At 34.4% G+C, this 16668-nt stretch overlaps 1 protein-coding gene across 1 annotated transcript in view; it reads left to right on the top strand.

Annotated features, from left to right (window-relative positions):
• The first annotated feature begins 317 nt into the window (after positions 1–317).
• LOC138692579 (cytochrome P450 4C1-like) overlaps positions 318–16668 on the top strand; it is a 107592-nt gene continuing 91241 nt past the window's right edge. The window contains exon 1 of the mRNA XM_069815576.1: positions 318–456. The gene's annotated coding sequence lies outside the window, so the exon portion shown is untranslated. The remainder of the gene's footprint in view (positions 457–16668) is intronic.

Raw genomic sequence — 16668 nt, 5'->3', positions numbered from 1 at the left:
ACCAAAATATTATGAGATATGAAAAATGTTTTGGTGTTAATTGTATTCTACACATACTGAATCGGAAAAATCTTTGTCCCTATATCTCTAGCAAGAATGGTTTAGAATGTGAAATTTCATGTTTTGATTGTCTGTATTATCACGAGAACAGAGAACGTTGTATCTTTGACAAGGTCAAAGTGTCTTTATTAATCAAACCAGCACAGTCTTTCGGTTGCCTCCTCTCATTTCTTTTCTCTTCTAAAAACACACAAACAGAATTGTTTTTTTATTATCATACGACTAGACTGTAATAGTTTAAATGGCAACTGTTACGTCACTGCATACAAGTTTTAGTCTGTTACGTTACTCATACTTGACGAACTGCCTGAGAGCACGGTATAAACCAGTGATTCTCCAACCTTCTTTGTGTCAAGGTGATATTGAAACTACAAGCTTTGTTAGCGACGTAGCAAGGTATGGTTCAGCCAGAAAAGTTTTGTTTTTCTGTCATGAATATTATTTTAATTTTTATACATACTATTTTATTAGAAATTTAGCAGTTAGGTCTACATTTTCATTGACCAGATATTTTGTATTCGACAGATAATGGAGAAAAAAATGGGAGTATAAGGGTACAGTGCATCAGTTATTCATAGATTTCAAAAAGGCATATGACTCGGTTAAGAGAGAAGTGTTATATAATATTCTTATTGAATTTGGTATTCCCAAGAAACTAGTTCGATTAATTAAAATGTGTCTCAATGAAACGTATAGCAGAGTTCGTATAGGTCAGTTTCTGTCAGATGCGTTTCCCATTCACTGTGGGCTAAAGCAAGGAGATACACTATCACCTTCACTTTTTAACTTTGTTCTAGAGTATGCCATTAGGAAAGTCCAGGATAACAGAGAGGGTTTGGAATTGAATGGGTTACATCAGCTGCTTGTCTATGTGGATGACGTGAATGTGTTAGGAGAAAATCCACAAACGATTAGGGAAAACACGGGAATTTTACTGGAAGCAAGTAAAGAGATAGGTTTGGAAGTAAATCCCCAAAAGACAAAATATGATTATGTCTCGTGACGAGAATATTGTACGAAATGGGAATATAAAAATTGGAAATTTATCTTTTGAAGAGGTGGAGAATTTCAAATATCTGGGAGCAACAGTAACAAATATAAATGATACTCGGGAGTAAATTAAACACAGAATAAATATGGGAAATGCCTGTTATTATTCGGTTGAGAAACTTTTATCATCCAGTCTGCTGTCGAAAAATCTGAAAGTTAGAATCTATAAAACAGTTATATCATCGGTTGTTCTGTATGGTTGTGAAACTTGGAATCTCACTTTGAGAGAGGAACATAGGTTAAGGGTTTTTGAGAATAAGGTGCTTAGAAAAATATTTGGGGCTAAGAGGGATGAAGTTATAGGAGAATGGAAAAAGTTACACATCACAGAACTGCATACATTGTATTCTTCACCTGCCATAATTAGGAACATTAAATCAAGACGTTTGAGATGGGCAGGGCATGTAGCACGTCTAGGCGAATCCAGAAGTGCGTATAGAGTATTAGTTGGGAGGCCGGAGGGAAAAAGACCTTTAGGGAGGACGAGACGTAGATGGGAAGATAATATTAAAATGGATTTGAGGGAGGTGGGATATGATGATAGAGAATGGGTTAATCTTGCTCAGGATAGGGACCAATGGCGGGCTTATGTGAGGGCGGCAATGAACCTCCGGGTTCCTTAAAAGCCAGAAGTAAATAAGTAAGTAAGTAAGTAAGTAGTAAGTAGGTAAGTAAGTAAGGTCTACATTTTCATTTCAAAAGTTTAGTCGCTACATAAAAGTATATTATTATTATTATTATTATTATTATTATTATTATTATTATTATTGTGTCAGAAGACATGTTTGAACCTCGGCAGTGAAAACTATATTATTGTTGAAGATCTACTGGAACAGTACTATTCAATCTAAGGAGTACGCATACCACTGAAAAGTATATAAAAATGCTGATATATTGATTTTATTATATGCCTGGTTGTTAATAATCATTATTGCAGTTTACATATTTTCTTTTACAATACCAACTATTGGTTTTCCTTGTTTAAGTAACGTTTTACATTATTCATTGCTATTATTATTATTATTATTATTATTATTATTATTATTATTATTATTATTATTATTATTATTATTGCATAAATAACGACTGTATTAGAGTGACCAACTCTCCCGTATTTTCCTGGTACTCCCATGTTTGAGCTTTTTTTTTTTTTTTGGATCCTCCCGTATTTTTCTTTAATTTTTTTTAATATGACTTCATAATAATAATAACTGTTAAATAACTCTTTACAATGGTATGTACATACAGTTACATAAAAAATTACAAGATCACCGGAACACTGTACACTGACGTTCAAAGATACCTGACTTAATTAATCGATAGTGTTCGATAATTTGTTCGTGTAAGTGTGGTTTCTTTAGTTATTACTTCTATGAATAGATTGCGATGGCAACAGTCAATGTCGCCAATAGTACATAAATATACCTGTATTATAAAAATTCAAACTTTCATCCCCTCTAATGATTGTGAAAAAAACACTATATTTAAAGGGAAACCGCTGATACGGTCAATTATGAGTATAATTTATATTTAATCTACATCAACATTTTTCCCAAATATTTTTTTACCCGTCCCAATAATAGGGTCATCTATTGAGAACCAGCGGAACTATTTCAAAGTTTGTCAATATATATGAGTGCTTCTGACTTTTCCCATGGTTAGAAAGTTCGCTTTGAGGTAAGATATATTTGAATGCCAATGTAAACCGATATTCAGATATATCTGACCCTACTAATCGATAGTGATCGATAATTTGTTGGTGTAAGTGTGGCTTCTTTAGTTATTACGCCTATGAATAGATGGCGAAGATAAAGTCAGTGTTGCCAATAGTACAAAAATATACCCGCATTATAGAATTCAATTTTTCATCCCACTCTGCTGATTGGGAAACAATACTGGGTTTTGCTGGAAATAGCTGATATTGTCAATTATGAGAATAATTATTTATGCTTTGTCATTTTCTCTGATAATTTTTTAACCGCTCCAATAATGGTGACACCTATTGAGAACTAACGGAACTCTTTCAAAGTTTGTTAATTTTTTTTTGTATCTTTCGTTCTGACTTATCCCGTAGTTGGAAAGTTCACTTACACTATCATGAAATCATAGATCAGATATCCTTGAACGTCGTGTACCAATCAATACAGAAATTCTGTCCCGGTGATCTTGTAATTCTTGGTGTAACTGTATGCACATATGATTGATTAAAGAATTATTTTTCAATTTGCATATGAAGATAAAAAATGTAATGTTCAGCAGTATCCTGTTGACAAAAAAAAATAAGTTAAACTAAGAGACATAAATATTTTTAAATATTACTGTACTCAATATTGTGACCTAACTCGTATTTGTATTATAATTAAATAGTTAGTTTTATATTATTTAATATAGGCCTGAACTATTCCATCAATGAATCGTGGCTTCAAAATTCAATAAATTGTGGTAAAATTTATCGTGATCAAGTCTTCCGTATTTTTGTGATCAGAAGTTGGTCACCCTAATAATAATAATGATAATAATAATAATAATGGTAATAATAATAATAATAATAATAATAATAATAATTTGTTTTTCATACAATACCAATCATATTCTTTTCTTCTTCCTTACGTAATTGCAGTGCAGTTTGGGGGTACGAAGATTAAAAACATGTTTTGGGGATACGTTAGCTAAAAAAGATTTAATACCATTGTACAAGAGATTCCAGTGCTATTAAGAAAGTTTTGTTGAGATCAATGATAGACAAGGAGATGTAGTGACATAGTAGACTTGTGTGAAAATGATTCCAAAGCTTAAGTCATAGTTCCAACAATTAGATATGAAAATAATGACTCGGAATATTGTAAATTAGTTCATAATGAAAAACGGCTATATAATAAGAGTGTGATCTCAAAACTCTCTCAGTCCATTTGGCCATTCTTTGTTCCAAAACAACGCCAATCTCTGTCTAAAAGTTTGTGTTATTGTGCACGTCACTTGAAAACGCACTCAGTTCTTAGGCTGGTGGATAAAAAAAACTAACCCAGTCCTTTCATAAAAATGGACTGAACGCGTTTTGGAATCACACTCTTCCTGAAAACTGAAAATTAATTACTTACTTACACACTGGCTTTTAAGGAACCCGGAGCTTCATTGCCGCCCTCACATAAGCCCGCCAATGGTCCCTATCTTGAGCAAGATTAATCCAGTCTCTATCATCATATCCCACCTCCCTCAAATCCACTTTAGTATTATCTTCCCATCTACGTCTCGGCCTCCCAAAACGCCTTTTCCCCTCTGGCCTCCCAACTGACACTCTATATGCATTTCTGGATTCGCCCAGACGTGCTACATGCCCTGCCCATCTCAAACGTCTGGATTTAATGTTCCTAATTATGTCAGGTGAAGGATACAATGCGTGCAGCTCTGCGTTGTGTAACTTTCTCCATTCGCCTGTAACTTCATCCCTTTTAGCCCCAAATATTTTCCTAAGAACCTTATTCTCAAAAATCCTCAATCTCTGTTCCTCTCTCATAGTGAGAGTCCAAGTTTCACAGCCATACAGAAGAACCGGTAATATAACTGTTTTATAAATTCTAACTTTCAGATTTTTTGACAGCAGACTAGATGACAAAAGCTTTTCAACCGAATAATAACGGGCATTTCCCATATTTATTGTGTGTTTAATTTCCTCCAGAGTATCATTTATATATGTTACTGTTGCTCCAAGATATTTGAATTTTTTCACTTCGAAGGATAAATCTCCAACTTTTATAGTTCCATTTCGTACAATATTCTGATCACGAGACATAATCATATACTTAGTCTTTTCGGGATTTACTTCCAACCCTATCTCTTTATTTGCTTCAAGTAGAATTTCCGCGTTTTCCCTAAATTACTACGACACTAAATTTTCTCATCAATATGGCAGTAAAAGTTTTGAAGTTATTGGTCTTTTATTTCGTTCAGGGAGGTCGTCTCTGTCACTGATACACAACTTTTCAGACGTTGGTTTAGCTGAAGAAGAATTAATTTCTATTTGTAAAAAACCATTTTAATCGATTCCATAAAACTAATAAATTTTCACATGCATGGATAATAAACACTCCACTGCCATTTAATTCTGAAATAATAAGATATTTTCTTGTAAATATCTTTGGTTTATTTCTTTAATGAGAATTGAATTGAATTGATTAGTACGCTGTGAACATGTTATACATGAGGCATTCCACGTGAGATCGAACACTTTTTGGGGAAAATTAAATGCACCATTTTTATTCCCGTAATTTTTTATTGCTTTCTACAGAGGAATGCATGAGGTAAACCTATTTTTCGTTTGTTAATTGAGTCATTTTTAAAGTCGTCACGATGTTTTAAGTATTGAAAAATGAGGCGCATGTTTTCAGTTATTTTGAAATAACTCGGCAACTTTTTATCACAGGAAATTTAATCGCGGCTCATATGAAAGCCAATTAAATTGTTTCTCATTTAGTATCAGTTTGGAACCTACCAATTAATTTAAAAAAAAGGAAAAAAAATGTTTAATTTAAACTATGACTCACTACTGCGTGTTCAGTTCAAAGTGTGTCATGGTTCGCTGTATGCCGTCATGTGGCTAGCCGATGAGCCTAGAACAGCGTTTCTCAAACTTTTTTTTTAAAGTGGGGACCACTCTTTAAGTTAGAATATTTCCACGGACCACCTTACTCTTGTTCCCTTCGAAAGCAAATTTATCATTTTTGTAGCATATTTTAATACCAGTATACTCATATTTTAAAAGAGAATTAATTAATTAATTAAAATTAATTTAATTCATTTAATTTTATATTAGCATTAACTAATTAATTTAATGTTGATAGAAAAAGAATCATTTTCGTTTTTAATAAATCAAGGCTATTAGAGTTTGGATACTCTTTAACTTATTAACTAAACAAAATAAATAAATTATGGTACCGGTAGGTACTCACATTAATTAGATGGATAAGCCTGCCGATTCTTGCACAGTTGTTCCATATTTGGATGTATGCTGGTAAGCTTAAGTTGGAGATCGTCACATACATCGAGTCGATTTCGGTACTTTGTTTTTATTAGACTTAGTGATGAAATCCCTTTGTCACACAGATGTGAAAGCAAACTGAATTATAATCTGTAAAGCACCATTGTACAGTTCACTATATTCTCTTTTCACTTGTGATGAGGTCCAGAAATTAACCATACCTTCCGCTTGGAATTTCATTTTAAGTGCGGTGTCATTCAAGAGTTCAATTAACTGTCTCTTTCACTTAAGGTATATGTACACCCACAAAACACAAAAAATGATTAAAAATTATAATTTTCAAAATATAACTATTTTAATAGAGAATTTTCTCCCCTTTAATTTGATATAATAATTTTCGATTTATGCCTTATGGTTTTCCAGGTAAGTCCCATTTTCCAAAATTCAGCGTCATCAGGCACGGTCACTTCTACGAAGATCACTCCAAAAGCAATGCACAACATTTTTTTAATTTTATTTTTTATTCTAAACCTTTACAATTTATGGGGGTTATTTGAAAGGTGCGGGGATTATGTGGAAAAGTGACGTATTGTTTCTGAAGGATGTATCTTCATTCTATGAAAATAGCAAAGCTGTAGGATAAAAATGTAATTTTTAAATAAATATTGAGGATTAATTTTGGAGTGATCCTCGTAGCCGTCAATCCCCTCGTCCAGCATTGCTTGTAAAATAAATTTCTTTCTAGTCTCAAAATAGATGCACAGATATCAGGGCATGACCATTAGATTGAAAACACGTTTTTACATAATGAAGTAATTTATAATATTTTACTGTTAGTCATAAAACTGTAAATTCGTATGTCAGTGATGAACTTCATTTTAATAAGAGTCCAAAAGTAGAAATTAAAATTCTGAGGAGGATGGGCATAAGCCCTGGGACAAACACCATCGCAGGATTTGTTGCATCAATGGAAAATAAGGACAAAAATGCCAAAAAAAAACATTCAACACTTGAAGTTAAAACAAGGAGGAGGTATTTGAGAGGCAGAAAGAAGCTGAAACTGGACCGACATGAAGCAGCTTAAGGGGTGACATATGATGATGGAGTCTTCTAGGCTCTGAAAGTTTGTGGCTCATTTCCTGCAAATAGTAATTTTAGAATATTTAATTCTTTTAAACATGATATCTCAGCCAAATATGGTGATACCAAGAAGATATTGGTGTCATTTTGAAGCTTGAAATGTCCCCTAGTGCCTAACAATGAGTAAACTGACATTAATATAGTTAATAATCATCTTTGGATTTTTTACATGATATATGCAACATAAAATATTAGTATAAGTTACATATATGGTAATATTTAATTAATGTAAATGAAAATAAAAAATAGCTATATGTAAGGCACTAAAGAATAGTTTTAGCTATAAAACAGTGGTAATATTTAATTAATGTAAATGAAAATAAAAAACAGCTATATGTCAGGCACTAAAGAACAGTTTTAGCTACAAAACAGTGAAGACACTGTGGCTCTATCTTGAAAACTACATGAGCTATCATGTTTCAAGTTGTATATCAAAATTATGAACAAAATAGTTTTTATAAACAATTTAGACATAATTTCAAGGGATCTGTTCACTTTATCTTCTTTCTAGCATCATTCTCAATTGTATAAAAATTTTACAGAGCAAAATTATGCAAAACAAAATTTTTTGTACGTAAAGGTGTACATATACCTTAATGAAAGTTTGTTATTTTCAATATCGCAATGAAAGGGATCACGAACCCATGAAAATTCGTCGTATTTACTTGGAAAATGAGTTTCAAATTATGATCTCAGAGTTTCGAGATGCGAACATAATATGTTATTGCATAATTCTTTTTCAATAGCGAATACATTTATTTTCTCATACGCATTGAGAACAGTCAAAGAATTGCCTTGTAGAGAGAGATTTAGTTCGTTTAGTTTTGAGAACACATCTGAAAGATATGCCAATATACCAAGCCACATGTTATCAGCTGATGTGCAGGGAAAAGATGGCCAGAAACACCACGTTCATAGTGCTTTAAATCACTCTTTTGTTGCTGAGAGTAGAGTGGGAAGTCAGTAAACAGGTAGGCTAATAAATTTCATAAAATGTCAGTACTGGGAGGAAAAGTGAAAGGCGATTGCCATGTGTCATTTTCAAACTCTAGATTTTTTGCTATAGTGTGATACGCAATTCGTTTGAAATTTATTTTTTTGTTCTGTCCTTTTTGAAGGACCACAAGGGCAGACCTCGAGGACCACAGGTGGTCAGCGGACCAAAGTTTGAGAAACTCTGGCCTAGAGAATTCAATCTTCCTACACTTCCGCAAAGGTGTATTACCTATGTGCCAGAGAAGTTGCCTGGCAAGTACGGCGTTCATTCTGAAGAGTACTTACCGATACGTACGGTATTGCCGGTAGTGGTAGGAATGTGAACTGTTTGGAAACATTTACTGTGCTGGTTTTTTTCTTTATGGGGAGAGAGTTAAGACGATTACTTACGTATTTGTTGACATTAACTTCGACGGTCAACATGGGCACGGAACATTTGATTTGTGTTGTGGAATGTTGCCGTTACCGATGATAACAAATACCCTGCGTACGATTTGCCCGCGCAAAATACAGTTCGAAAGAGATTATGGTAGCACACAGACCGTGGGTGTTCCGTTCAAAGTGTGTCATGGCTCGCTGTATGCCGTCATGTGGCTAGTCGATGAGCCTAGAGAATTCAATATTCCTACACTTCCGCAGAGATGTATTACTTATGTGCCAGAGAAGTTGCCCAGCAAGTACGGCGTTCATTCAGAAGAGTACTTACCGATAATTACGGTAACGCCGGTAGTGGCAGGAATGTGAACTGTTTCGAAACATGTACTGAGGTGAGTTTTTTCTTACTGTCGGGATATGGGGAGAGGGTTAAGACGATTACTTATGTATTTGTTGACATTAACTTGGACGGTCAACATGGCCACGGAGCATTTGATTTGTACTGTGGAATGTTGCCGTACGCAACCGATGATAACAAATACCCTGCGTACGACTTGCCCGCGCAAAGCACAGTTCGAAAGAGGTTATGGTAGCACATAGACCGTACAGACCGCCATCTGTTGCAACGACGTTGAAATTATACCGTACATGTTCTCAAGTTCAGATTGAACGCCTTGATTAATAGGCAACTTCTCTGACATAAAAGCTGAAACTCGCTTCAAATCGCTGACTCACAACAGTGACGTAATGACACACTTTGAAATGAACACCCAATATACACCAAGCTTTTGCTTCCTTATTACCAAAGAATCTCATTTAAATTTCCTACAAGTATCAAGAGGTCTCAGGATGGAGAAGCTGCAGGATTTTAATACAGTCTAGTACATACAGTCACGAAGCTCAATACGTAGTAAATATGCATCCATAGATAGTTGCTAACCACTAGGATCGCTAATATCTCCTCATTACAGATAATGCGAAATAATACAGGCACAGTCTATTGTTCCTAGGACCCTCAAAACTCAAGCTTCGTGACTGTATATACTAGACTGTGATTTTAAGTAAATACCATACACTGCACATTTTATTTCAGCGACTGCCCACCCCTTCCGGCAAATGCTTATCTGATATCGTTGCGTAGTGAATGTCAGCAAGTATATTTGAAGGACAAAGAGAGGGTGCTTCATATCTAACAACGGCCCGTCCTCGACCTGCCTACAAATTAAATCCTTTCTTCAGAGACTTAGTAATTAGTTTTCCATCTGTTTCATCTTTGTATTTCCTTTTCGTTTTTTGGGAAAACAGCACGTTTTCTATTAAGTCTCCAAAAATAACAGGAAATGTTTTCAGATTGGCAATTAAATACCTCAGCGTTCTACGCTCCATAAAGAAGCTTTAGTTCTGCAACCAATAGAATGGGATGTATACACTTGAATTTGTTTACATACGGGATGAAATTAAAGTTAGTTATAGTGAAGAACTGTTATTTTGAAGCTCAAAAAGGTGGTATGATATTAGTGTGAGATATGTGCGTGAATAGAGCTAGTTTGTGTGAGATCATTCTGTTTTAACATATTTTATTTAGAAAACATGGAAAGGAAGGTGCGAAAAATTTAAGACGAGTTCTTACAGTTGTGCTTAAAAGTTGATCAGACCACATAGGCCTATTGAACTGACCCCACATCTGAAAATAAATCATTTTTGTCGCTTACTACATTCAAAAATATCTAGTGCAAATTCAATACCAGGCACACAATCGTACCACGCATTCTTATCGGTCTCATAACAAATTATATCAGCGAAAGTGTACTCTAATTCTGCAGTGCTTGGGAAAAGTGGCATAAGTCAGTTTCCACAAACATTTTTTAATAATTTATTGACAAATTACGGAACATCTACTCGCTTGGGAAAATAGACATAAGTATTTCTCCCACTACAGTAATTCATACAGAAGAAAATCAAAACGACATAAACCAGTGTGAAGATAGTTTTTTTCCTTCTAATGTAAAATTAACATATCACATATTCATTATATATGAGGTCTCGCCTACCTCATTGAATATTACACGACTACTATGAAGTAACCAATGTGTATTATCACAATTTAATAAGAGAAAAATTCGTTCCGGCACCGGGAATCGAACCAGGGACCTCTCAGCTATACGCGCTGAGTGCTCTTTCCAACTGAGCTATGCCGGGACACGATCCACGGTGCCGGCCGAACTCCTCTCGTAATGTTTTACGGCCTTACTACCTGCATTTTAGACAATTTAAGTCATACATGCAGAAGCGCATATTTAAATGACTTTTATGGCCATATTCAACATCAGTTTGTGACAACTGCTAACAGTTAATACATCACATATTCATTATATATGAGGTCTCGCCTACCTCATTGAATATTACACGACTACTATGAAGAAGCCAATGTGTATTATGAGAGGTCCCGGGTTCGATTCCCGGTGCCGGAACGAATTTTTCTCGTATTAAATGGTGATAAAATTAACATTTTTGACTTGTACCACTTTTCCCAAGCACTACAGAATTCAGATACTGAAAAACTGTTTAAGATTACTCGTTTATAAAAGTATTTGTACCTATGAACTATGAAATACTGGTGTATTATAAACTATCACTAGTGACGTTTGTTACATGATAACTTGTCATATTAAGCCCATATTAAGGATGCCCGTAAGGCGAATGTCAGGTAATCTATGGCGAATCCACGGCTTCATCTCGCCAAATATCATTTTGCTATCAGAATCTCATCGACGCTAAATAACTTAGTAGTTGATACAGCGTCGTTAAATAACCAAGTCTTAACAGAATTTCTTCTTATACATCTTAAGTTCCACACTGAATGACTAAATCAAGTTCAGGGTAGATGTTTAAGTCGCTGGGAATTTCAATGCTGTCTCTGCTTGTTATGATTTTCTCGACGCATTCCAATTTTTTAATTCCTCTTGATCAAAACGTGTTTTCAATCCCGTCTAAGCAGCATTAGTGACTTTAATGCACTCAAGACAATAGTATTCTTCAATGTTTTCTAGTGAATACTCCTGAGCTGGACACAGAAATTTTCTGGTGTGTTTCTTTCCTGGAGAGTTTTACTGGTTGCAATTCCAGGTCTTCAATCTTATACAGGGACATCATTTTATTTTTACTAACATTTCTAATATTAACCTGGCTATACCTTTGGTTTAAAGGTTGTGAACCGGAAACACCGTTTGCTACCCTCTTCCACGACTGGAGTTCGATGATACTGAAGTAAGATACAAACAAATCACTTTACTAGGTATAGGAGGGATGACAAGTAGATCATCCATATACGTAAAGTAGGAATTATCGCGATTTTGAGTTTGATAATTTTCATTAGGTATTTTCTTTAATCAAAATACAGTAAAGTATTAACAATAAGTGTTTTTACTCTCGAACTGAGCTGTCCATTCGGACGTATTCATTATGCAGTGTATATTATACTGTCTACAGCACATCAGCGTACAATATAGAGAATGAAGTTAAATTGAAAGATAATCATAATATGGATATTTAAACACATATTTGAAAATGAGGGCGTTCATTTCTATACAGGTTTCAGTTCTTTTTTGCATATTATCGCACATAGACTATTATACCTAATTCCAATTACCAGTTTCGTCTTTCGTACTAGTAACTCAAGTTGAAATAATTGTGTATCTAGTCTATAAAAGACTACCTTACGTACTGTAAATTTAATCTTCATTTCTGCCCGATCCGAAAAGATAAAATTACTCAGAAATGCTATCTACTGTCCGTTCAAGTGTATTTGTCGCAGAGTCGTAGAAAGGGGGGAAATCACGTGACAGTTAATTACTTAACGAGGTCCTTTTATTTAAGTTATTTTAAACAGTTGTATAATATTACGTAGACGTCCAATTCCTAACAGAAATTAATGTTTTCAGAAAAGAGCTACGACAGCCCAGCCACAAAGGGACGGGCAGAAGTGGGTGGGAGAAACCGGGATGCGACATAGGCAAACGGACGACAGTACCTGTGTGAGAATATGATTCAATATTGAAAGCGAACATATTTCTGGAACGTACTATACTCACTAACTCAGTACTGTTTGTGTTTACTATGACCGTAAGGCGACTTTGACTGTATACGCTTGGTTCTGTGTGAAGAACGGTTGGAAGTTTACTAGTAGAGAGGGTGGGAGTGAAGTACATTAAAAAACTCAGGTACATTAAAAATTGAAGTAAAAATAAAATGATGTCCCTGTACATGACTTGTTTGAAAAGTTCTTGCTACAGTATTCATCTTCACACTTAACGTCTGAAATTATATATTCTACAATCTCACTGCTGACGATCCTGAAAGGTTTCAAAGTTCAAAGTTACAAGAAGATGAATTACATCATTGACCCTCAGAAGAACAAGTGTTTATCAAATGTTTATCTTACGATATTTCTCATTGCCATCATTAGCTTCGACATAGCATACTGTTCTCCAACCAGGAGATAAACCGTGAAAGGAATGTGCTTACTATTGCGTCATCTATTGGAGCAAAGTAGCTAGATAATATTAGAGATATAACGTCAGTTTAAAAATCATGCGCTCTCCTGCATATTTTATTTCCTGTATGGAGGGATTAAAAGACTAGGGGTGCTTTTCATAGACATTTCGCTAGCCAGAATTACGAGCGTGCTAAACTAGCCCCGGCTATCGACTGGTTACTTGTACGGGATTCATATCATATCATATCATATCATATCATATCATATCATATCATATCATATCATATCATATCATATCATATCATATCATATCATATCATATCATATCATATCATATCATATCATATCATATCGCTAACACTGGTTTATGAATATGAAAAATGTTAGTTCGCTGATCATCCACCGGAAGCCCGCGCTAAGAATGTCTATGAATACGGCCCTATGAGATTAACAGTCATCTAATTTTGTAACTAGGGTAGTATAAAAATGTGTATATCATTGTTATGGTTTGTGCTTTGAGAGACAGCCAATAGAGATACGAGTAACCACGTGTGTTACCTTATGACATCAACATTCATTCATAGCATCACCCCTCTTCGTCTCATTCCCTGGAGACTTTCTCGTGGTTGGAGTACAATAGGCGTCGATTGATCGAAGATTTAAATGCCAGTTAGCATTCTAATTTCACAGTAGAGGCGCTGAGTTCAAAATAAGAATACAAAATATACTAGGATAGCGGTCGTCAGCACAGGGCACCCTGAGGCTAGCGTATCTTACCCGCGGAGAACACACTGCATTATGGTGTACGACGGGACACAGGAGACGGCTCCGCTTACCCTTTAAACATTTCGGCGAGTGCTGACGACCACTGTACTAGGGCATTCAGTAAGTAATGACAGTACTGTAAATCAGCACTCCTAGCGGTGAGCATCGGAATCTTTTAATACGAAATAGAGGAGCGATTGTTGCGTAAATGTGGAATATTAAAAGTCTTTAAGAGGACAAGGTACTCAGAATCATCAAAAAATTGAATTTTTTGTTTTTAACGGAAATAAATTCTCTGAATCCTCCTGATCAAGAATATATATATAGTTTCATACGGCTTTTTATGCTCGACCATATTTCTAACTTGAACTTATTCATAAGTATTCATATTATTCTTATGTGACTGGGGAGCGGAACTGACCTTGTGGAATCTCGTAAATTGTGAGATGTGCGCAGACGCGAAAGTATTGATTTTTTCCGAGGAACAAATATCATTGACCTTGATATAATCTAGACAGTAAAATGAACATTAATCTTGATATAATATTGAAATTGATTTAGACATTGAAAAACGCGATGACAAATTGAATTTATTTGAATATTACTTACAATTAACACTAATTATTATAGTAACAGAACATAACCTTCTGAGACAGTATTGGATTTCCAGCCTCCGTGACATTTCGCTAGTTGTCTTTCGATTGCATATCCGAGAATAATCGATACTTGCGCTTTCATACTGCTACAATAGCGTTTTCTGATTGGTTGAAGAACTAAACTTTAATGAATAGGTGTACTTTAATAAGGTCCATTAAAGGGCTGCTACCAGGTGTATAATTACTACATTTCGGCATGGTCGAGCATAAAAACAGTTTTAATTGAAACGGGTGTCTGACTAAATCTGTAGTGCCATGCTCTTTCACTGAAATGTGAAAGTGAAAACGTTGTGCAGACTGTAAATACCAGTAGTGATAGTGCTGTAAATAACAGTAATGATGTAGGCCTAAATAGTAGTGTTAATATTATAATTAGTGTAGATTTGTAAGTCAGAAATTGATGTTAATTTTTAAACGCGGTTTTCTTAAAACAATTTTTATGTACATATGCACTTACATCTCAGAAACTATTAGTGTTACATAGCTGAAATTTTGCACGCTCATTGTACGTCATATAATGACTTAATGGTAGCACTTTTACATTGATATAATATGTATTACAAGATTTAGATATATTTTTGTGTTGAAAATTTCAGGTTTTCCTGGCTAGAATTTTTATAAAAATATATTATGTTTTTTAAAATTGATAAAATGAAGCTAGATCTATAATTTTGCTAGTGAACGTAGATAAGTATATTGCAAATATGCATGCAAAATTTTAGCCATGTACATTAAACAGTTTTCAAGAGAAAAGTGCATGAATTTAACAATTTTGTTTTTGTTTTTTTTTTCTTCTTTCATCTGAATACAATTTATTTAAAACTCAATTATATCAGTTAATATAACAAACTAACCACCAATATAATCCTAAAAGCATGTAGAGTAACATGCAAAAATTCCAAAATAACACCTTTTATACTTTCGGAGAAATAACCACTTAAATTCAGAATTGCGTACAATGAAAACATCTAGACTACCTAGTCCCGTTAAGTAATAATATTTTGTGAATACAGGGACTGTTTCTGACTTTTATTAAGTAATACCGCTCTAAAATATTCAGTACGTATGAACAAAGATACTTCATAAAAATACAAGTTGCAAGAAGATAAAATGCAACCCAGTGCTTTATGACATTACAAGAAGCATGTGGGAGGGAAGACCTACCATACCGAACTGCTGCAAGACGGGTGGAAGCGAGACATTCGCTTTTAATCAAGAGTTGGCATTCGAACAGCTTTAGATCGATCAGTGAAAAAGATATCTAGAAATGATACTGCAGATGGAATCCGTCGTCTTCCAAGGATTTGTGAACGTACTGTTGACATGGCAGGGGTCTATATTTGAAGTATGTAATGCCAAAAGCGACCTAAATGTAGTGAGAAACAGTAACTATGTTGCCATTACTTTTCGAATGCCCTAGTAATTTAAAATTACAGGTGTCAAACAGCTTCGTGCCAGAAAATTGGGAGGTCCTGACAACCCCAACCCTCATCAGATAAGCCCGCATTTCTGTGATCTTAGATCAGCACTGAACCAAGTTCGCATACTATAATACCAATATTATACAACATAAATAGAAACAGAACTCAGTTCATTTACTCATCTTCGGTCAAAAGTGAACTCCAGTTAAGAATGTTTATGTAACTGGATCTTGATGTATTTTTAAATCATACATCTTGTAGTTTATATTCCTCGTATTTCACACAAGAATAATAAATATTCAGACGGAATATGACAGTTTGATTATCATTTCAGCATTGGAGTTTTCATTGGGAATTTAAGAATAGATTTATAATCCCCAAATTTACCAAGTCCTGTAAGGAACTGTATCGATACAAACTTAGAAAAGCATGTTACAACTCGATATTTCTCTTACATTAATGAGGGATTTTTTTTCATATTTAGTATTTACCGCGGAATTTATCCTTGAGTGCTACTCACATAACATAATTTCTAACGAGTTTTATTAGAAAAAATTAGTACCACGAAGATAAAGTTTTTTTTTCTCATTTTTTTTACATACTTCGCAATTCTTCAGTGTTCTTCTTATAAGTCAACAAGTTTCTACAGTTGATATCCTTGAATTGTTATTGAAAAAAACAGCATTGGTTAAATCATCTATTATGTAAGATAAAATAAATTATCGCTAATTTATT

The sequence above is a fragment of the Periplaneta americana genome, chromosome 17, assembly GCF_040183065.1.
Source record: "Periplaneta americana isolate PAMFEO1 chromosome 17, P.americana_PAMFEO1_priV1, whole genome shotgun sequence".
NCBI classification, from domain to species: Eukaryota; Metazoa; Arthropoda; class Insecta; order Blattodea; family Blattidae; genus Periplaneta; species Periplaneta americana.
The sequence above is the reverse complement of the archived record's forward strand: the minus strand, read 5'-3'. Positions and strand labels throughout refer to the sequence as shown.